At 39.9% G+C, this 24241-nt stretch overlaps 1 protein-coding gene across 11 annotated transcripts in view; it reads left to right on the top strand.

The window, feature by feature from the left end:
- The window catches only part of ENOX1 (ecto-NOX disulfide-thiol exchanger 1), a 572287-nt gene that overhangs the window by 157675 nt on the left and 390371 nt on the right, over window positions 1–24241 (top strand). For all 11 annotated transcript variants that reach the window (XM_053899210.1, XM_019447475.2, XM_019447469.2 and 8 more), the window contains one exon: window positions 5460–5592. The gene's annotated coding sequence lies outside the window, so the exon portion shown is untranslated. The remainder of the gene's footprint in view (window positions 1–5459; window positions 5593–24241) is intronic.

Raw genomic sequence — 24241 nt, 5'->3', positions numbered from 1 at the left:
GAAAACTGAGGGTACATAGAGGGAGGTGGGTGGGAGATGGGCTAGATGGGTGATGGGAGTTAAGGGGAGCACTTGCGATGAGTACTAGGTGTTGTGTGCAAGTGATGAATCAGTGAACTCTACTTCTGAAACCAATATTGCACTGTTTCTTAACTAAACTAAAATATTAAAAATAAAAAAATGAATTTGGAAGAAAGCAAAATGGGAGGAATCAGTCTACCCAATTCTTATGGCCGCTATAATCAAGACTGTAGTATTGGTGGAGGGATAGATAGATTGGTGGAAGAGGACAGAGAACCCAGATGAAGATCCACACAAATGTGCACAACTGACTTTTGACAGAGGTTCAAATGCGTTTCAGTGGAGACAGACGCCCTTTTAACAAACCATGCTGGAGCAATTGGACCTTTATAGGGAAAAGATGGACCTCAATTTCAGTCTCATGCATTATGTAAGAATTAACTCAAAATGGGTCATGGACTTCAAACTATAAAAGTGTTAGAATAAAACAGAAAATTTGGAGGATTTAGGAATAGACAAAGAGTTCTTAGACTTGGCAACAAAAACATGATTCATAGAAAGATCGACCAAATGGACTTAATTATTAGCTTTTTTTTTTTTTTTTTTTTACTTTGAAAGAGTGTTGAGAGATGAAAATAGAAGCTACAGACCGGGGAAATATTTGCAAACCACTTAGAAAAGTCTAGTACCATAGAATATATAAAGAACTCTAAGAAATCAATAATAAAAAAATAATCCAATTAGAAAATGGGAAAAATACATGAAGAGACATTTTACCAAAGAGTGTACATAGATGGTCAATAAGTATGTGAAAAGATGTTGGACATCGTTAGTCATTTTGGAAACGCAAATTAGAATCTCGATGGCATCTTACTATAAACCTAGCAGAATAGCTAAAATAAAAACTAGTGGCAACATCGAATGCTGGCAAAGATGCAGGGAAACTGAACCACTTACACATTGCTGGTAGGAATGTAAAATGGCACAGCCACTTTGGGAAAACAATCTGGCAATTTCTTAAACAACGAAGCCTGCAACTGCCATTCAAACCACGAATTGAATTACTGGCCATTTATCCCAGAAAAATGAAGATTTATGATCGCAAAAACCTGTACATAAATGTTTATAGCATGTTTATCTTTAATAGCCAAAAATTTGGAAGCAGCCCAAATGTCCTTCAGTGTATAGTTAAACAAACTATAATACATCCATACCATGGAATAGTACTCAGCAATAAAAAGAAATGAACTGTTGATACAGGCAACAACCTTGATGAATCCCCAGAGCATTATGCTGAGTGAAAAATGCCAATCCCAACAAGTTACATCCTGCACGATTCCGTTTATGTAACATTCTTTAAATGACAAGATTACAGGAATGGAGAATAGACTGGTGGTCCCCAGGGGTTAAGAAGGGGATAGGGAAGAGAGATAAGTGGGTATGGCTACACAGGGGCAACATGAAGGATTCTTGCGGTGACATTCTTGTGGTATGTCAGCTGTATCAGAGTCAATATCTTGGTTGTAATAATGTACTGTAGTTTTGTAAAATGGTACCACTTGGGGGAAACTAGGTGAGTGACACAGGGTATATCTGTGTTATTTCTTACAACAGCATATATCTGTAATTATTTCAAAATAAATAGTTTTTTTAATGTTTATTTTATTTTGAGAAAGAGAGCAGGGGAGGGGCAGAGAGAGAGAGAGAGAGGTAGAGAATCACAAGCAGGCTCCGTGCTGTCATTGCAGAACCCAACAAGGGATAAACCATGAGATCTCACAAACCATGAGATCATGACCTGAGCTGAAATCAAGAGTCAGATGCTTAACCAACAGAGACACCCAGGCACCCTGCAAAGTGTGTAGTTTAAAAAATACACATATACTTCAATCCTGAATTGTACTTCTGAGATTTACCCATAGATACTCATTTCAGGTTTACCGATAATAGCAAAAGATGACACACAGTGTTTTAGTTCATCAGGAGGTATAGGTTTTAAATAAATTCATATAATGCAGATATTACAAAGGATGAGATAGCACGGATGAATTGATTTATATGAAAATGCAAACTCTAGAACTGTGCTTTGCTATGCTATTTTAAAGACATGTTAATATACCCAGGAGTGTATATTTACTTTTTTTATAGGCACAGATTACTTTTGGAATGGTAGACAAATGACTCAAAGCCATGGTCGAACTTGAGAAGAGTAGCTATGTGTCTGGTGGGCAGGTGTGAAAGAAGCCTTATTTACTATCTTTATACGCTGTTTTTCCTCTTGAATTTTATACTTTGTACTTACATGACCAATTGAAGAATATATTAGCATGTTTTAAAAACATAAGAGAACATCCAGAAAGAGACTCAAGTATATATTTGGGAATTTAGTATATAATAAAGGAAGCATTTTATGACAGCAGGGGGAAAAGATGGGTTATTTCATAAAAGCTCTTGGGAAAATTGCCTACCCATTGAGGGAAGATGAACAGACATACAACTACTTAACTCTTTACATCCAAGTAAATTCCAAGTGAAGTGAAGATACAAACAATGAAAAAAGTATTAGAGGAAAATGTAGGTAAACATTTCATAATCCTGTGGTAGGAAAAGTTTAAAAAAATTTTTTTAATGTTTATTCATTCTTGAGAGAGAGAGAGAGCATGAGTGGATGAGGGGCAGAGAGAAAGAGGGAGACACAGAACTTGAAGCAGGATCCAGGCTCTGAGCTGTCAGCACAGAGCCCAGCATGGGGCTCGAACCCATGCACCACAAAATCATGACCTGAGCCGAAGTCGGAGGCTCAACTGACTGAGCCACCCAGGCACCCCAAGGAAAAGATTTTTAAAGGAGAGCACCAATAATGTAATAACAAAAGAAAAAGATTGATGGGTTAATATATATGTTAAATACATGTAAGTTTACTTAAAAATTTACTTTTTTGTATGACCAAAACAGCAGCGCCCAAATATGTAAACTACATTAAATGATATAGTGCGTCTCAACAAGAGAATGGCAAAATGTGGTATATTTGCATAATTATTACCCACCAACAAAAGTGAGTGAACTGTAGATAAAATGAGCAGCATGGATAAATTTTGTGCATCTAATATTGAGCTAAAGAAGCAATTTACAAAACCAATTCATGGTGTTAAATGTCAGGATGGTGGTTTCTTTTCAAGAGAAAGGGTAGAGTAATGACTGGCAGGGACATGAGGCGGCTTTCATGCCGCTAATATTCCATACCTTGGTTGGGACTACAAGGGTGTGTTTGCTTTGTGATAGCTCATTAAGTTGTACACTATTCTGTATGCATATTTTGCTTTATTTTTTAAAGTTTATTTTTGAGAGAGCGAGAGAGAGAGAACTTTTTTTCTTAATGAAGTCTTTTGATGTTGCTGTAAATGATAAAACTTTTCAGAAAGCAAACTGGTAATATGTTTCAAAATAGTATTTAACAATTTCTGTTAAAGGTATTTATCCTAAGGATGGAATGAGAAAAATGTAAGAGGAAACATCTATAGCCATTTCCACAATAGCTTTATTTATAAAAATGAAACATCAGAAACAAAGTTCCCAACATTGAGAGATCATTTAACTGATAATGATACATAAGAAATACATTGTAGCCAAATATAAAAGGCAAGGCTGTTTTTCTTTCTCTGGAAAACTATATGAGGAGTTTGGTGGATGAAATAGCAATTTTCAGAACTCTTCAACTCATGTAAACACAAATACACACAAATATACACACTCAAAATCACATTAGAAATATCTATATCTAAATAGTTGGAGACACTAAAGTGTTAGCAGAATTTATCTCATTTTTTCTGTGTATTTTTTAAAACTTTTTTGTTTTACCTTTTGTATTTGCTAAAACACGCAAGCAAGCACAGGTAGATATGACTTTGTAATACTTGAAGAAAATAATAAAGCGGAAGTAAACAAAAATGCCCAGAAAGTATTTTTGTGTATTTCTTTTAGTTATTCCCCTTCCCCCAGCAATATTCAGGTTTTTTAGTTAATTTGGGAGAAAAAGAAGAGCGGAAGAGAAATATGAATAAACCATGTATTTGTTTAGTTTAATGGTGTTACATGATAACTTTGAAAGATATGAATCTTTTTATTACAAAGAACTTCTCTTACCTATGAGCAGAATTATTTCCAGGTCCTCTTTCAATAGTTATTTTCATTTGTAGACTATATGATTGTGATATAATTTGAGGTGTTTTCCAGTATATTGAAAGAAACTAAAAAGTGGTATATTCCAAAGTTAAAAATGGTTTTCATAATTAATTAGGCCAGGGATGGTTCCGGGTTTTATGGAGGTTCAAAGTTATACAGTTTTTGAGTCTGCCTTTAAGAAAAAGAACAAAGACTTTAATAGCATGTTAGTTGCTGGTCCCTGTAAGGGCATGTGGAAATGGAGGGTTCTAGCACTTAGATTCCTTTGACTTCATATAAAATTCACCTGTTTATGCCCTGTTTCCCTTTTGGGGGGAATTATTTCTCAGTATTATTAAATTATGATAACACGTCTATTTGTTACTAATACGATTTAACTATGCCTTATGAAAAGATTCATTAAAATACAAAGAAAAAGAGTATGTATTTAAGTCTCATTGTGGAAGGTTATTAAACTTATTGATGATGCTTTAAGGCCCTATCCGTAAAATAATTGGATTTATTTATTCCTCTTATTTCAAAGAAAGTAAGTAATGCATCCCACAAATAAATATTTGATTAATAGTATTTATTTCCTTATTCTAGAAGTAGCCTTGCACTTTTGGAAACGATACCCCCTCCCTGAATTCTAAAATCTGGCTCCAGATATATTCAGATTTTACACCAGAGCTTCTCAAACTGTAACGTCCATTCGACATTCAGTTCATGCAGGGATCTTGTTAAATGCAGGCTCTGATTCAGTAGTTCTGGAGTAGAGTCTAGCAACCTGCTTGTTTAGCACGCTCCATTGATGGCTCCATTGCTGTTCTGCAGACCATACTTGGCAAATGCAGAGCGAGGCTCCACACCTGCTATCCTGTCCCCAGCATCCCCTCCTCAGAAGCTGCCCTCCACATATAAGGTGCAGGGGAATGTGCCAGTCTAGTGGTTCTTAGGTACAGCTGATGGATACGTAGCCATGAATCTAAATGTAGGACCTGGATTGCTTGAAGCAAGTGACACAACCGAGGACAGTGAGCGAGTGGAGGAGTAAGAGCCAGAAAGTGAGCACAGGTGCCGAGGAAGAAACCACACTGCTTTGAGGAAGTGTTTATGAGTACATGAGACAGGCAGACAGCTTCCATTTCCAGCCTGCCTTCAGAAGCACGGGTGAAGCAGTAAGTGTGATGTTCCTGCAGGAATTTAAGAACCTACAAAAAGAGACGACTCAGAATTGTTCCACCCTGGTCACACGCACGTGGTTTCTTCCGTTTCAGGGTTTAGGGCATGCTGTGGGTAGCGACAGCCGTTCCAGCCGGCAGCCCGCCCCACCTGTGACCTGTGGCCTCTTCTGGGAACTGTCCTCAGGAGCTGACCGTGTCCAGTGTTTCCCAGGTTCCTCGCACCAAGGTAAAGAGTCTTTCCGTAGTGATTTTGACATTGCACTCGCTGTGCTGTGAAGCTAAGTGCAAATGCTCGGTGGGGCAGTACGGGGGCATAGGGCTCTGAACAGGCTGCTTTCTGGCGAACACTACTCCAGTGATCATAGAGATAGGGCTTGTTACCCTCAGGGTAAACTAAGAAAAGCATAAGGTGCCCTGTTGCTCCTGCTTTTGATATTTGTGCATCCCTAGGAGAGAGCCGATCCATGTATTTTTGACTATTGTTTATGTATATATATATATTGGTTGTATATATATAAAACACCAAAAGTTTCTTCGAGTTGGACTACTGCCGATACCTCATATAAGTGGAATCATGGAGTATTTGTCTCTCTGTGAGTGGTTCATTTCACTCAGCATTATGTCCTCGGGTTTTATCCATGTCGTAGCGTGATTCAGGATTTCCTTTTTTATGGCTTGGTAACATTCCCTTGAATGGATCCACCACATTTTCTCTGTTCATTCATCTGTGGCTAGAAGTATAGTTGTTTTTACCTTTTGGCCATTGTGAGTAATGCTGCTGTGAATACGGGTGTGCAGATGTCTCTCTGAGATCCTGATTTCAGTTGTTCTGGATGCATACCGAGAAATGGAATTGTTTGGTCTCAAATGGTAGTTGTATTTTTAATCTTCTGAGGAACCTCCATCATGTTTTTTTCAGAAGATGCACCATTTTACAATCATTTATAGTAACACTCACTATCTTCTGTTTGTTTGGTTTTATAATGGCCCTCCTAACAGGTGTGGGGCAATATGCCTTAAATATAATACTCTCATACTAGTAACTTACAAGAGTATGAGGGTAATCCATTGGGTTACATCTGTATTTTCACTTCTAACATTTTCTACTACTGCTTTTTTTTTTTTTAAATTAATGTTTATTTATTTTTGAGAGAAAGAGAGTGGGGGAGAGAGAGAGCAGGGAAGGGGCAGAAAGGGAGACACAGAATCTGAAGCAGGCTGCAGGCTCTGAGCTCTCAGCACAGAACCTCATGCGGGGCTTGAACTTTTGAACCACGAGATCATGACCTGAGCTGATGTCGGATGCTCAACCAACTGAGCCACCCAGGCACCACTAACATTTTCTGCTACTGTTAACTGGTTTGCTCACTGTGAGAGTTACTTCATTTGCCCTTCTGGCTGTAATACACGCCACTTTACTCAAAATGAGCCTGCATGGGACATCAGTCGATTCTCTGTGTTTCACAGAAATCAACTTGGAGTGGTTGAAATGGGTTTTGTTTGTCTTGCCTTCCCATGGTCACCCTTGGCCAACTCTCCCTATGAAACAAGTTACCAAGAATTCTTTAATAACGAGCATTAACATTCATTGATGGCTCTTGACAGTGATTGACTGGATAGGAATGACTTAAAAAATGGCAGAATTGGCAAAAAAGAAAAGCAAGCGTCCCCTCCGAATGTGACATCAGAATCTTGGGGATCATTTAGGGAATCTGTTTACGAGGCCAGTGCGTGAGGCTGAGAAGCAAGATGACTGTGCTGGAATTCATGAAGAAGAACGAGGTACCCCCCAGGGGCAAGCCCAGGCCTCTGGCCAAAGCTCCCAACTGCTGAGAGGTTTACTTGTTTTGTGCACTGTACAAAGAAATTGGTGAAGTCACATTGTGTGGTTGCTGGCCCTGCTGTGCAAAGTGACTTCACACAAGTAGCATTGCTAAGCATGCATTAGAAATGATGATTTGAGATTGAACTGGCTCTGTGGAAATAACCTGAATTACATGCTGCAACACTGTTTTGCCCAAGGGGCTAAAATCACTGACTTAAGATATTTAAAATGTCAGAAACGTATATTCTTAATAAGCTTGGAAAGGCTGCCATACTTCAGGGAGTATCATAGGTCTTCATCATCATCTAAGTAGACCTTTGAGACCACATGGGTTGTGACTTGATTTCTTTCATTATGAATAAATCCAAAATGACTGATGCATTCCGACATCCGGACAGGGCTGAACCAGATGTGTGACCGAGTCATAGTTGCAAGTTCCTTGCTTCAAATCCTTCAGTGTACGTTTAGCATCGTGCATTTAAACACTTAGACTGAAGGACTACTCTTCTTAAGTGTGGTAATTCTTGATGCCTCGCTGATGGATTGGTGGATGCACGTGCATGTCTGGGTGGACAGAGCTGGGTTAAGGAATGGCAGCTTCCCCGGGCACCACCGTATGCCAGTGGAGTATCCTTAGGATCAATGGCAAATATGGCACCTGCTAACTCAGGTTTCCACATGTAACACTTAGGCGATTGATAATACGACATTTGTTCCAGCTCCCTCACAGGGGTGGGCACGAGATACCAATAAGAATTGTTGTCATTGTTGAGCTATCCCTGATGAATATTTTCCTAACAATAACAAAAAATTCTTGGCACTGAGGAATTTCTCTATTGAATATTTTGCATAGTGTTACGGCAAGCCACACCACTACCCTGATTTAGAATCGCTTGAATTTGGCAGTTCATACTTGAAATTCTTACACCGAGTAGTAGTTTTTATAGGTCCGTTTACTGGAAATGAGTGGTTTCTTTTTTTAAATTTATTTATTTTATTGACATATGATTGACATACAACATTACATGAGTTTCAGGAATACAACTTAGTGATTCGATATGTGTATATATATATATATTGGAAAACAATTACCATAATAAGTCTGGTTATCATCCATTACCATACACGTTACAAACTTTTTTTCTTGTGGTGAAAACTTTTAAGAAATACTCTCTTAGCTACTTCCAAATATATATTACAATATTATTAATTACAGTCACAATACTGTACATTTATTTTGAATCTCTATTTCTGAGAGTTTTGTTTGGTAAATCATAAAAGAAAACTAAACAGAAAAAAGGACCACAGAAAACTGGAAAATGTTTTGACCAAAAAAAAAAAAAAAAAAGACAATGTGAAAGTAAACAAACAAAAGAACTTTGAAATCCATTTTTTAACTTTGTAACTGTATCTGTGTAAGTTATCACTTCCCAGGGGAGTATAAGTAACTAATTCTGTCCAGTAATGAGATACCAAATAGTTGTGAAATGAAAGAGGTTGAAGCATGTGAAAGTGATATGTTCATTCACGTACATGAACTAATAACTCTGTTAACTCACCATAAATAGATACACACTTTTGTTAATACAAAATAACTTTCCTCCAGTTCCACTTAATAAATGTTTGGTAAAAACTTAAAAAATAACAGTTTGAATCGTTACTGAATCTTTAGCTTTTCTGGGGGCACTCACATGATTCAGTCTCTGTTAAATTGCTCACCACACACACACACCCACCCCCCCCCCACACACACATACAGTTGATCTACAGCACAAGAAAAGTACTCACATGCATGTGAGGTAGGTCCCAGTTTGAGAAAGCTAGAATCCATTTATCACCTGCAAATTTCACCCCAAAAAAATTACATAAATGTCAAGAGCACATTGCCTTTATAATATCACATGGGAGAAATATCTGGACTCTGTCCTGATGGCCAGGGCAGATGGTTGATATCATGTGCTAAGAATGGGCACTATGCAGTTCTCAGCATTTGGAGCTCTGCCATGTAAATTTGAAGTGGGTCAAAGTGAAATGCTGGGATTTTCATATACTTATCAGAGGGTGTAAAATTTCAAAACTAGGGGCGTCATAGAAAGTTAATTCCTGAGAAAACAATCCTATTAGTAAAGATATGTTTGAGCCAGAGACTCTAATTTTTCTGGCTCTACCCTGGATGAACAGGAGATAGGAAAAAATCTTACAGAAATGAAGTCCCTAAGAGTATGATGGAGTAATGTTTTTCTGTGTTTGTAATGGTCATTTTTAGTATTTGTGTCAATGCACCTTACATTAATCCATAATAATGCAATAGCTATCACTTTTTAATGCTATTATGTGTGTTAGCTTTAATGAGAGCCTGCAAAGAGATGAAAATAAAAGGATTCCATGATGTGGTTTATGTTATAAATAAGAGCTTTTTTTTTTTCTTTTCAGATGCAAATATAGAGTTATACGGGTGGAAATAATCATGCTTTGTGATTGCTTTGCCTTTTTTTTTTTAATTTTTTTTTTTTAACGTTTATTTATTTTTGAGACAGAGAGAGACAGAGCATGAATGGGGGAGGGCCAGAGAGAGAGGGAGACACAGAATCTGAAGCAGGCTCCAGGCTCTGAGCTGTCAGCACAGAGCCCGACGCGGGGCTCGAACTCACGTCACGGACCATGAGATCATGACCTGAGCCGAAGCCGGACGCCCAACCAACCAAGCCACCCAGGCGCCCCTGCTTTGCCTTTTAGATGTGAACCTTAGGCTTTCATGTCCTCTAGAGGTTTGTCATCATTAGATGAGAAGCAGCAGCATTGGAAGGGTGGTGATGCTGCTTCTAGAAAGTGAATTGCACAGCCACACTAACATAACTAAAACCCAGTGTGTATTCATTATAATGGAAATGCAAACTATTTATAAAAATATAAATAACGCAGAAGTGACTCTTTTATTAAATTAGAACCACTGGGTGGAGGAAATTTATGAAAATAATAAGACACTTTTAGGCTGTCAGAGTGTTCAGCCACAAATGAGTTATTGCAAGCATCGTGAGTGTCTTACTCAAGGGTTAAAGAAAAAAAGAAAACTTTGTTCACAGATGTGCACAAATACACAGCGAGGGATTGTGACCACGTGCTTTGCTGAGCCCTAAGAGGAGCAGTATCTGTACGTATCAACCTGATCATATGAAAGACAAAGAGACTGGGCACAGCGAAAGATCAAAGACTGGCCCGTGAATGGGAACTAGGTGCTTGCATTTCCTGAGTGCCCGCTCTGTGACAGCACTCTGCTGGGCACGCAGTGCCCGTTGTAGGTTGAGAAGAACCGAGAGTGTTGCATAGCCGAGTACCGGGCACAGATTAGTAGGGGTGGTTGCAAACCTTGTGGAAATTCCAGGGATAAAGGGAGGTGGGGAACCGACAGTAGGGACAGAGAAGAGGCCCGACAAGAAGAAATAATGAGCCAGTTTTGAAGACTCTGCGGATGCTCGGTTGTAGGCCACCTGTGCCTCAGTGGCTGCTAAAGGCAGTTTTATACTTGCCCAAAGCACATTTGCCATAACAGCAGGACTTTAGTTCATACATAGATGGGAAAAACAGGAAAAGATAAGAAAGTCAATTGACATCAGCGGTATTTCTGTCTATGTGTCTGTTGTTCTGTCCATCCATCCATCTGTACATCTACCCAATTCAAGAAGGCAGAAGGCAAGTTCTTGGTTAACTTCTGTGATCAGTAGCCCTTAGTTTCTATGCCTCATTGTTTTCTAACTACCACTGTGCCTGTCATGTGGCCCAGGACAATAGCTGATGTTCATAATGGTGACCCTAAGTCACCAAAGAAATGTTCTGTATGCCCTTTTAAAGAAGGTAGATACAAGTAAAATGTATTCTAGAAAGATTTCGATTCTTTTCATTAGACTGATGATTCCTGGAGGTAAGAAATAATCTCTTTTTCATCTTTCTATCCTTCGACACCTAGCACAATGTTTTTCACATAGAAGGTAAAATATTTGTGACACTGAATAGAATAGAAATAATTTAAGTTTTGTAGGAAAAAAAATTGCATTATTTAAAATCCAGTATTCCTATTATCAGGGTACTCAACCAGAAATGGTATATCTTTCTAACCATACTCCTACCCGTTCTCAACCCTCAAAATAAGATGATGTTTTCATGTACTGAATTAAGGACTCAGTTATAGAAGTGTCTTTGGTAATGAAAAGGATATGTTTCTATGAAGTTTTTCAGGAACATTGAACAGAGGAAGATATTGTAATGGTGGGGTCGCACGAAGGAGTTATTCTCTACCTTTCTGCATCAGAGGTGCCAGGCAGAGGCTCTCCTAGTCTTGCCTTTGCCTACAAGGTTCTCAGCTCAGTGACTTAGAAGCTGCTGGCCTTAAACCCATGCAGTACCCTAAGCTCAAGGTGGGATTTAGCCAGATCAAAGTTAGGGATGAGGACTGCAGATCTTTTATAAGACGCCTCTACCTGAATTTCTACCCAAGCCTAACATGCATCCTTGAAGAGACCAGATTATCCTTCATGAGAATCTACATCACATGGTAGAAAGAGCAGTAGGGTTTTTTGTTTGTGTGTTTGTGTGTTTGTTTGTTTGTTTGTTTATTATGGGGGGCGGAGAGAGAGAGAATGAGTGGGGGAGAGGCAGAGAGAGAGAGGGACAGAGGATTTGAAGCAAGCTCTGGACTGACAGGAGAGAGCCCAATGTGGGGCTCAAACTCATGAACTGTGAGATTGTGACTGAGCTGAGTCAGACGCTTAACCAACCGAGCCCTGCGGGTGCCCCAAGAGCCGTAGGTTTTTGAGTCGGTGAACTAGGATGTCAGTGACCACATTTGCTCTCGCTGGTGGCAAGCACAAAGTTATGATCTTCCCTACAGAATTATTGGTCAGATCATATGAAAGAGTATGTTTGGTGGGTTTGAGGGATTTTAAAGCGCTATACACACATTAGTCCCCTCTGTGACCAGAGGATATATTAACTTATTGCCAGCAATATTGGTAAGGAAGATCATAAAGAACATTTTACTAATAAGTTATATATAGTTACAGATTAGTTATTTAGAATATATTGATAACTCCAAGATAAGGAAAAAGAGGTGTTTTTTTTTTTTTTTATAAGAGGGGAACTTTGCACAGATGGTCCAGTACCTTGACTTTATTATCCTTGTTACAAACTGTCCCATAGTCACAACAGAAATCTGCCCGCCTCCCTGGCATTCAGTAAGCTCACCAACACTCGAGTATTTACACTTAAACCTAGCTAAGATCCTACTAACACTTTTAAGTGGGTTAGCACAGTGTTCCCTTTCTAATAGCAGTGTTTTTTACTTACCGCAGAGCTATCCTTGGTGTAAGAGAGAGAAAAGCATTTTTCTTCTATAGCTCCTTGTCAGCTTGGGGTTTCTATCCCAATTCCTATTGAACTACTCTTAGAACCCTAAACAAACAAACAAAACAGTTTCACATTCTAAATAGTGTATTTTAAAGGGGCTCACGCCTTTTCCTACAATTTTATACATAGCACTCCATGTCACCTGCAGCTTAACAACTTGTTTGAACAAGTTACAATAAAAATGAAAAACAGCTGCATCATGCTTTTTTGCAATTTACCGTTTGCCTTTTGTCCGTTGGAAGTCTTTCCAGAGATGAAGGTTCCCTGGCAATGCCTGTATCTTCTGCTCATGAACCGTGCGGGTGGAGTGGGTGAAGCAGGCTCAGGGACACGGCCAGGCTTTTTTCACCCACAAATGTGTTTTTAGCAGTTCTGAAAATAGTGTTTTGGGGTTTTGGTGCTCTTTCAGTCTGCTTGAGTATAGGAGATACAGTAAAATATTAATTCCTTCAACAAATTTTTAGCTCCTGCAACGTGCCGAGCACTACAGGTCGTGTGGAGAAAGCACTGAGCAAAATAGACAAAACTCTGCTTCATGAAGTTTTTTTTTTTTGGGGGGGGGCATGTATTTTTAAGAGGAGAGTGCTATGCTAGTCATTTGGCTCCCAGGAGGAAGGATGGCCTAATTATCAGTGTCTAATTTGAGACTCTCTGGAGCTAGGAAGAGCTGGGAGAGGTAGCCAATGTACAGAATAAATAAATAGACTATGTAACGTGCCAGATGTGATATGTACTTCAGAGGATAATAAAGCAGGGAAGGGACAATAGGGAATGTTAGGGGAGGGCTGCGATCATAAATATGGTGATCAGACGGAGCCTTGCGGAGATCGGAGCACTTGGGTCGGGGCCAGAGGAAGTGAGGGAGCAAACGTGTGAATACCGAGGAAAGCGGGTTCCAGGCAGAGGGAAATGAGGTCATGAAGTGAGAAGGCAACCGGCCACGTTGGAAGGGGAAGCACTGAGGCCCATGCGTCCGGACAAGAGTGAGCAGGGCTAGTGAGGGGGCAGGAGATGAAGTGATCGGGACCCACCCCTGAGTCAGGCCCACGGCGCACCGTGAGGATTTGCTCTTTCTCTGACGCCCCGTGAGACCCGAGTGGGTCTCGACTCGAAAGGTGACGCGGTGTGACTACACAGTGTAGCAAGACCCAGGCAGCTGCTGTCTCGAGAATAAATGGAATAAGGGCCAGACACTGGAAGATTCTTTGGGAGCTCGTGTAATAGCCCAGGTGAGGGATGGCTGTGGTTTAGACCAGGGTGGTTAGATGCGGTCACATCCTGGAGTTAACTATGTGCTAGTAACAACATGATTTGCTGGCTGATGGGATGTATCGTGTGACGGGAAGAGGTGAGTCAAAGAGGACTCCCAACGCTCCTGGTACAGAAGTCCGTCAGACCCGAGGTTTTGTGCTTTGTTTCGAGGTCAGACTCAGATTCTGTTTCTGCCTGTGTCCCTCCCTAGCTATTTGTTTTCCTTTGGGTAAGGCCAAGTCTTGCCCATGGATGATAAGCCCCCTGAAGGTAGGGATATGATCTAAGCCTTCATACCATTATATTCCTAGTGCATAACACAGAGCCTGCCACATAATACTCTGTAAATATTTGTTGACTGAATGTTGTACCTTTCTCTATAGTCTGGTTTCCAAAACTGTGAAGTCTAAATAATAACACTAAGTTTGACAGATATTTTTTTTAAGTTTATTTATTTTGAGAGAGAGAGAGAGAGAGTGTGCGTGTGAACATGTGAGAGCCAGCCAAGCAAGCGGGGAAAGGACAGGGAGAGAGGGAGGGAAAGAGGGAGAGAGAGAATTCCAAGCAAGCTTTGTGGTCAGCTTGGAGTCCGCTGCAGGGCTTGAACTCACAAACCCATGAGGCCGAAAACAAGAGCCGGATGCTTAACTGACTGAGCCACCCACGCGCCCCCAGTTTACAGGTAGTGTTGAAGAATAAATGAAAAATGCTGTGTCCAAGGTGCATTATACATTCAATGTACAGGAAGCATTAATACATGGAAGCTATAATTATTATTGTCCATATTCTATGCCATTTAAAATGCCGATAAAATTTTGAACATCCAGAAGGAAGTCTTCCTTCTTCATAGGAGAAAGAAGGGTGGTGGCAAATTTTCACCATTTTCATTAAGACTTTTTCACTAGGAGCGATATCTTAATGCAGAAATAGAAGACTTCCATGCATAAAAGCCATAAAATCCGAATTATTTTAACCGCATTGCGCAAATAGAAGGGATTTGTCTTATCCCTAGTATTAAAGTCGTGAAGAAGCAGGAGACGCATCCCCTAGGAGCTTACCTTCTGCGCATAAATAGTACTTACCATGTTGACTGGTGTTTTACAATGGTGCCTACTCTAGGCGACTGCAGTCATGTCAAAAGTAGATGAGCAGAGACTGAACGGTTTGAGAGACCATGCACTTCAGTTGTCATGGTAGCCAAGGGCTCCCAAATAGATCCTGTTCCCCTGCCCAGATGTTTAATGTTTGTGATAGCATGCCCTAACTGGTGACAGAGCCAGATGTGAATGTATAATGTCATTTATTTTTATTTATTTATTTTTGTCCTTAACAGTTTAGAAAATCTTTTTAAAGCTCAGAGGTTGAATTTAGCTGAGAGTATGCAAGTGAGGATTCAGTAGAACATCTGCGTTTCTGAAGTCTGTGTTTCCAAGTTGTATATACCCCAATTGCCTTTCCAGATGAACTGATTAATTCCACGCATCCTGAAAAAGAATTCATAGAGCCCATTAATAAGAGCGTATCTGGTGACTGAAACTACGGAGCTTAAAACTGTCAATAGGAATCTTTTATTTTCCTGTCTCACGGCTTGGGTATCCATTCAGGCTACAGTAAAGAAGAAAACAGACACTAATTTGCAAGTAGCTCCCGAAGTTGATTGTTTTAAGAAAAGACCTTGGCTGGAGCGCCTGGGTGGCTCCGTTGGTTGAGCTTCCAACTTCAGCGTAAGTCATGATCTCAAGGTCTGTGGGTTCGAGCCCCGCATCAGGCTCTGTGCTGACAGCTCTGAGCCTGGAGCCTGCTTCGGATTCTGTGTCTCCCTCTTTCTCTGCTCCTCCCCTGCTCATGCTCTGTCTCTGTCTCTGTCTCTCTCTCAAATAAGTAAACATTATAAAAAATTTAAAAAAAAAAAGGAAAGATCTTTGCCTTGATGATAGCTCTTCAATAAGTGAAATTGTATATGCATATTTTATAAATATATTTGATTTTCACTAGAGTTGTATTTTTATTTTATACAAGAAAGCTAATGTTAGCCTATATTTTCCTATGAAAATACCTCTGATGAAGGTAAAAAGGTGTAGCCTGCCCTTGCCATTGACCCAATGACCCTATAAAGGAATGTTAACTGAGGGCCATAATACATGTTAAAAAGAGCAGTTAGCTCTTCTCGAGAAAGAAAAATTCTAACGTTCAATTAATCTGTGTGAAGAACAATGAACATAAAAGTCTAATACATGGAAGAAATAAAATATTTATTGCAGTTACATATATATTTTTTCTGGTGACCGGAGGGCAAAAGAAAAGGAGGGAGAGTAAGTTGTTATTGTTGTTGCTGTTGTTGTTGTTGTTGTTTCAGTAAGGGAATCGGAGTCAGATAATCAAGGAGAAACTGAAGAGGAGAAAACTGTAAATAATGTCCTACTGGGCACTACTCTGTAAGACTCCGTTCTTCTCAGACCTTTGCTCATTTGGGCCCCAGTGTTCCAAGTCACTCAATAGCAACATAAATCCTGTCCGCTAAGTCCCATTCTGACCTGGGAATGCTCCTCTCCCCTGTCTGCAGCATCACTTTTTCCCCAGCTGTGGGTCCAGCCCCAAGAGGGTGGAGTGTCTCAGAGGCATCTGAGGTCCACGTCCCCCACCTATCTGCTCTCCACCCACCTTCCTGATAGATCACCTGAGCTCTTCTTCCATCCACAGCTCCTTTTGAGACAACTGCCTCAAAAGGAAGTGCCTCTGAGGTAAATCTTTCTTTACCTGCCTTTTGGATCTGTACAGAGTTCACCCTGATGATCTCCCTAACCGAGAGTTGTCCTTTTAGGACAGTGCAGATTAACAGGAACTTTCTGCAATAGCAGAAATGTTCTATGTTTGTGCTGCCCAGCGTGGTAGCTGAGAGCCTCTTGGGGTTACTTAGATTTAAATTAAATAAGATGAAATAAAAATAAACATTCAGTTCTTCAGTGACACTACCCACGTTTCGAGTGCTCCATAGCCCCATGTGGCTAATGGCCACCACATTGGAGAGTAGCTTTAGAGTTTTAGAGGCAATCCTGGGTCTGGTAGGAATGGGCCGGTGCTGGTACCCCACCGTGCTCAGCCCCAGAGAACTCTGGTCTCAGAGGAAAGCCATGGTGCATGCAGACGTACAGCGGCTGGCCATCCCTGCAGCAGTTTCTGTCGAAGGGAAACGGGCACCTCCGTGAACACCACATGTACGCCATTTCCCAATGAGTAGTGCTTTAATCTTCAGTATGAGATTTGGAGTCAGGCCTGAGTTTGAATGTTGGCTCTACTAATAGATAGGTGTGGGACCATGGGCAGTCATCTAAATCCTCCCAGCACTTGTTTCTTCATCTGTAAAATGGACATACTAACCCCCTACTGCCCAAGGTTATGATGAAAATCCAGTGAGATAGGAAACGGAGGGCAGGACAGTGCCTGGCATATCCTAACCGCCTACTATATAAGCCAAAGATAAGATGCTGTGGGTCCTGTGTCAACCTCAGCCCCCTCTTCCTACATAAACAAAAAAAACTAATTAGCCTTTTGAACGAAAGTACGAAATAGACAAAAGGAGGATTCAAGAATTGTTGCTACATTGCCTATCTTTTCCAAACACTTGATGAATAGTGTGTGTGTGTGTGTGTGTGTGTGTGTGTGTGTGTGTACACAGCTTAATCTATATTCATACTGTTAACACCAGACAGGTGCAGTCTAGCTAACAGTGCATGTGAGAAGTAGTACATGACCTCTGTCTGTGGACCCAGGCCAGCTGCCGTTTTCACCACTGCCGTTCCCACTCGCAGACAGTCAAGGAACTGTGCCACCCTTCTGGATACTGCATTCCAGGTTGCAAAGAGAGGAGAGATGTCTGAAGGAGCGGATTATGTAGTGCATCCCGGGAGAATTTCTTCTGCCCTCTTTCTCTGCAATGCCACACGCTTTCATCCACCCAAGCACAAATGGGGCATGGTGTGGATGAGGCTCTGTGATAGCGAATCGGTCACGTCAAGGCACAACCACTGGCCGACCTTGTAGAGGACAGGACGACTGGACACCAGTCCAAAAACCCAAGTGGATTCGCCCAGCTGAAATGCCAGTTTCAGTGTACTTTTCAACTCGCTCAGCTTCCTCTGTGCAAAATAGGTCATTGAGTTGACAATAGGAGGAGGAAGAGTTAAGAAAACCAATATTTACTCAGCATCCTTGCTATGAATTGGGTTTTAAATAGTCCAAGACCTCCTCCTGAGAGAAGGCTGATGAATTGTTTCAGTCGGGGTCGGCAGCAGAATTACAAATCCAGGTGGGTCCTCATAGGTGAGGTGCCCCCCCAACTCCGATTCCTGCTGAGTGGGGAACACTCTCTGTAGCAGCTCCTCATTTCTCTTCACCTCCCAGGTGAACTTTGCAGGGCTTCTTGTTCTGTTTTATTTTAAGGCTTTCTTTACAGGCAGGGAACCAGGAGAGCAAAGATGGGGAATTTGCAGCTACCCCAGATATGGAAGGGGCCTCCTCCTGCAATCTCAGACTCCCACTCTCCCCACTCACCCAATCCCTGAAGAATTTTCAGACCCCATCAGGAGGTAAGGCTAAGGAATCATTTCTTCATTTTGGTCCCTCGCCCTGGATGTGTGTACTCCTGAGCATGTGTTTTGGGCAAAACAGTAGAATCTCCTTGTTGCCAATGAAATAAGTCCACAAAAGCTACAGGAAGATAAATAAACTTCCTGGAAGTCGCTCTAGGACATAGTCTCTATCAGACCCTAGATTGTTACTCTCCTCTAAAATAACTATTAGCAAAAATTTTAGACTAGCAATTCTTGGAATTAGTTGGCTTTTATTCTGTTAATGTATGAAACTCTAGCCAAATATTGTTACTGAATAACTATTATGATAGCTACTGATGTTTTTTGAAAACTTTGATGATACAGAATATTAAATAAAACTTCAGCAGTTTCTGAAATTGTTTTTGTATGATTACCTGGCAAAAAAATCATTACTAGGAACTTCTACTGAAGATCGATTTTCAGAATGCTAAATAACCATTGGCTTCATCAGATCCAAATTTGACTTTAGGAGAGTTTATGATAAACATTAGTGTTTCTAGGATCTGTGCACCTCTGTGCACCACAGAGGAGGCTAGCACTCTGCCAGATATCAATGCATAAGTTGACTTAGTTGAATCATGTAGGCTGTCTTTGGCAAAAGTCTTATTAATTTCTTCCTTTTTTCCCCCTTCCTTCCTTCCTTCCTTCCTTCCTTCCTTCCTTCCTTCCTTCCTCCCTCCCTCCCTCCCTCCCTTCCATAATATATTTCATTTAGATTGTATTTGCAGAAAAATCTATAACAGTAAGTTTTGCATTCTGATAGTCCAAACTAATTTTGATTAATATAAATCACATACTAATTGATATTGACATCCTAGTAAATACAAAAGTTAATCAAGCATAAATCAAATGACCTTGTTCTTAATGTTTTTCCCCCTAGTATTTCTTTTTCCATTCTGTGTCTTTTTATTTTAAAAAGTACAACGATAGTTTTATTTTAAAGCATCTATGAATAAGACCACATGAATGTTCCCATAAATTGATCACACATTTTTTTTTTTACCCATCCCCAATGCTCAAGATTTTAAATTACTGCATGTCCTGAGTTATGTTTTAAAGACCGAGTGTTTCAGGAAAACATTGATTAGCTGACCTCCAGTAACAAAAGTCTTGAATTCAGAAGTCACTATGTTTATTATTATTTTTTGATGCTTATTTATTTATCTTTGAGAGAGAAAGAGAGAGCACAGCAGGGGAGGGGCTGAGCGAGAGGGAGACAGAGAATCCAAAGCAGGCTCCAGGCTCTGAGCTGTCAGCACAGAGCCTGACGCGGGGCTCAAACTTACTAACTGCCAGATCATGACCTGAGCCGAAGTCAGATGCTTAACCGACTAAGCCAGCCACCCAGGTGGCCCCCAGAAGTCACTATGTTTAAATGGTAATCAAATTACAAGAAGTTGGACTGGTACACTTTCTTGAAGTCCTTGTACATTTTATATCCAGTCGAAAAGATGTTCAAGTCACATTTTTTGCCAGCAAGATAAATGACTACAAACTTACCGACCATACACCATAAAAAATGTATACGAGAGTGTTGTGGTAATTAGGAGTAATTAGCCTTCTCGAAGCAGCTCCAAGAAGCTGTTTGAAGTGGTCTGAAGGCCAATCCTGTAGTCCCCTCCACTGGGAGCCAGGTGTAGGGGCGGCTGCTGAGGGAAGGTGCCTCTGGGCAGATGGGCAGGTGATGGGGAAGGCTTCAAAGCCTAAGCTGGTCTTTTGACTTCAAAGATTCCCTTGGAACAGTTACCTCAAACTTTTATTAGCACAAACCATGATTATCACATAATCCTTTGGCAAGATTCGTGGGTGGAACCTGTTAGATGTGCCTTTAAGGTTGAGAGGAGACACAGGTGGGAGGGAACGAGAGACACATCTCCTTAGGACCCCGGATTTGGTCAGAGTTTGCTCACTCCCTTCCCCAGTGCTCGTTTTAGAATTTTAATGAAATATTTTATACATACAATCAAAAATACATAACATATATTTACATTATGAAAAAAGAATGAAACAGTATTTGTGTGTGTGCCACTCAGCTGAAGAAATGGAATATCAGCAAGAAATTGAACACCTCCTATGTCCCCTTCACCACTCTTTCTCTCGCCTCTCTCTCCCATCAAAACACTCTTTTGTGATGACGATGTTCTGTCTTAGGGTTTTACTACACATGCATGCATCTGTACACAACAGATTATGTTACATAAGTTTATATTGAGTCATACTCTATTTTGTTTTTCTTTAACTCATTATTTTTCTGAGATGTATCCACGTTGATTAGCGTAGCTACAATTCAGTAATTTTCACTGCTGTGAAATAGTCTGTTGTATGACTATTCCAAAAGTTTTTGATCTTTTGATGGACTTCATTTGAGTTCCTCATAGTTGGATTTACTTTCTTTGCTGCTTTTTTCCTTTTTTTTTTTTTTTTTTTTTTTGCTTTTACAAACAATCATGCTGCTAATACCTTTGACCTTTCTCAGGTCAGATTCATATGTGTAAGTGTTCCTCTGGGAAATAGACTTAATCGATCGAAATGATTAGTCAGTGGCTATGTGCATCTTCAGATGTAATGCCAAATTGTTCTCTAAAGTGGTTGTACAAATTTAAATTCCCAGTAGTTGTCAGTGCTCTGCATTCTTGTCAGCATCTGGAAACTACAGGTTTTCTAATCCCTTCCACCTCGCCAATCTTGGGTATTAACTGGTATCTCATGGTTTGCATTTATATTTCTCTAGTTACTATTTGAGCATCTGTTCTTAAGTTTAATGGTAATTTGTGTTTCTTCCTCTTTGAAATGTCTGCTTGAATTTGTGTTTCTTCCTCCTCGACTGTCTGTTTCTGACATTTGCCTGTTTCTCTGTTGGGTTATTTATCTTTTGATCAAGAGGCATTCTCTTTATATCCCAAACTAACAATCTTTGTGGGTTTTACCTTCACCGAGTTTGTGTGTTAACCCTTCACTTTCTTTATGGTACCTTTGGATAAAGAAACTTTTGATTATGATGTATTTCTTGTCATTTTTTCTATCGTCCGTGTCTCATAACCTCTCTTCCACATGTTCTGTGTTCTTTGCCACATTGCACTATAATCTGGCTTGGTCCCTCAAGTCTGTCTTCTGGGTTTTTCCTTCTGGTTGTGTTCTCATTTGTGGCGTCAAGTATCCCTGAGTTTTTAATGTAAAAAATTTTCTCTTTAATCTCCAAAAACCGTCTATTTTTACATCTGATGAAATGTCTTTTGATAGTATTATTATTATTATTATTTTTGCTCCTGAGAAATGTTTTCTTTTTTATGTCTTTAGACATTTGGAACATAACTCTTTTACATTCCATGTGAGATAATGCTAACATTTGAGGCCACTGAGGTTTTAAACCTCTGATTTAATGGTGCTTCTGACTGGTGCCTGTGCTGGCTTGGGTCTTATCTTCATTTTGTACTAGTTGATTATGAGCTCATATTTGGCGGAACTTAATCTGTGGGAACAATGAGGAATGATATTAAGTGCTATGGAATGAATTATGTGCCCCCCATTCATGTGTTTAGGTTCTAACTCCCAATGTGACTGTACCTGGAGATAGGATCTTTAGGAGGTAGTTAAGACTCCTTGGTATTAAAGGTAGGACCCTAACCAGATAGGACTGTAGCCTTATAAAAAGAGGAAGGCGAGATCTCTGTCTCTCTCCTCACCATGTGATGACACAATGAAATGGCAGCTGTCTGCAAGCCAGGAAGAGACTCCTCACCAGAACCTGACCATCCTGACATCCTGATCTCAGATTTCCAGATTCTAGACCTGTGAGAACATGAATTTTCATTGTTTAAGCCACCCAGTCTGTGGTACTTTTGTTATGGCAGCCTGAGATGACTAAAGCATTAATGATGCTGGTTTTTCTCCAGAACAGACTTGCCTGTTCTTCAGCTGGGCATCAGAGAGTGCTTTAGGACAGCTTTTATTTAGTTATTTGTCCTGCGGTTTTCCCGACAGCCGAAGTAGTCTAAATTTGAACACCACACCCATGTGAGATCTAGTCTCTTGGTATAGATTTTAAGGGAAGACTATTATTTATTATATTCATGATTACATTTTTTATCCCGGGAACAGGCAGGACAGGTAGACTTTCTATCTGTTTCCTCTGAGGTTGTTAGCTTCCAGTGCTCATACACACTGAGAGCGAGGTTTCTTCAAGTACAAGTTGAATTTAGGAGTCTCAGGGTTAATAGCCCTCTTTTTCTCCCATTAATATATAAACTCTGGGTGCCTGGTTTAGTCAGTTGTCCTCAGGGAAGCTTTAGCTTCAGGGTTTTCTTACATTATGATTTTAGTTTGTGGGTCCCAGTTTTTGTTAGCTTCCCTTGTTTTCTAGAGAACTCTGCCATGTGTTTATATGTAAGCTAGTTATAATTTATCCAACATGTAGGTGTTTTTGACAGGGTAGCCTTCCTGAATACTTAGTCCAACAACAGTTGGAAATACAAGTCTGACAGTGCTTTTTGCCTCTAAAATACCACTTTCTCTTCACATATTGGGCAAGTGCACGATGTTAAGATACACTGAGACTTTAGTATTAGAAACAACCGTGTTTAAATCTCATTTGTTGGTTTTAAGATTTTACAATGTGTGTCTGGGGCTGAGCTAGAGTGAGCAAGACCCTCCATCCACACATCTGCATCACTAGAGTAGCCCTGTTTTTATCATGTATTTGTTCAAGATTCTGATTAGCATTTCCACTGTAGGAACAAAATCTCAAAACAGGCACCATCAGTCTGTTGGGCCGATGAGGAAACTATAGCTCAGAAACCCTAGAAAAGGGGGACAAATAAGACTTTCAGCTTCAAATTTTCCACTTTCTCTACACTGGAGTGCTAGCTCCTTTTCTACAGGTTGTACTGGTCCCCATTACAGCTTTGTATTTTGATCTTATTTTTTTAAGTGTAGTGTGGATTTCTCAGCCATACTCACAAGAGAGGAAGGAAGATAAGGTGTAAACATTACAGAGTGTGATTCCTAATTGCCATTACTGAATGAAAGAAATGCAGATCTAGAGGGGTAATGTGACTTTTTTTTTTTGATCTGATAGTGAACAAATGAGCTCAGATTGTGATCCAGATTTTTCCACTGCAAATCCACTCATTTATACATGTTGTTTTAATGAGATAATATTAAATCTGTCTTTAAAGTATGTCAAAAATTTTTTTAAGAGTGCACGCTTCAACTTTATCACATCAGTGTGAAAAAGTAAAATGAACTAATTTACTTAAATTAATAGAAACATACTTAATCTTCATTGAGATTTTTTTTTCCCCAGGAGCCAATTAGAAATGAAATATTTTGTTTATCTTGTCCCATTTTACTTCAGAAACGTAATTTGAGCTTCTATTTCCATTGCTTTATCAGAAAGGCAGATTAACTTACAAAGCATCCTCTGTTCTCAACTGTGTCTTTCTCATTGTAGATTTAAAAGGAAAAATGCACAGAAGTTAATGGAATCAGAGGCTAGTCCCTGAAACCATTTCCACATGGTCAGTCTAAATCATTATTTCTAGTGTTTATGGCTTCTAAAATGAAGTATAGCTTCTAAACTGACAATTAAAGAATAGCGTGTATTTTTTTTAAATTTTGAATTAAATCGTTACCCAGATAAATATAACAACATATGTTTAAAAATGAAGAAAATGGCTACAGAACTTTGGGAGGCTTTGATTTGAGTCTAATGGTTCCAATTATAGATTGGAACATCAAGTCAAGGTGAGCTATACTGCCAGTGCATTAGGCAGTTCTTTATAGAAGTGTGA

This window comes from Panthera pardus, unplaced genomic scaffold, assembly GCF_024362965.1.
Source record: "Panthera pardus isolate Hobbes unplaced genomic scaffold, ASM2436296v1 HiC_scaffold_1, whole genome shotgun sequence".
In the NCBI taxonomy this organism is placed as follows: Eukaryota; Metazoa; Chordata; class Mammalia; order Carnivora; family Felidae; genus Panthera; species Panthera pardus.
The sequence above is the reverse complement of the archived record's forward strand: the minus strand, read 5'-3'. Positions and strand labels throughout refer to the sequence as shown.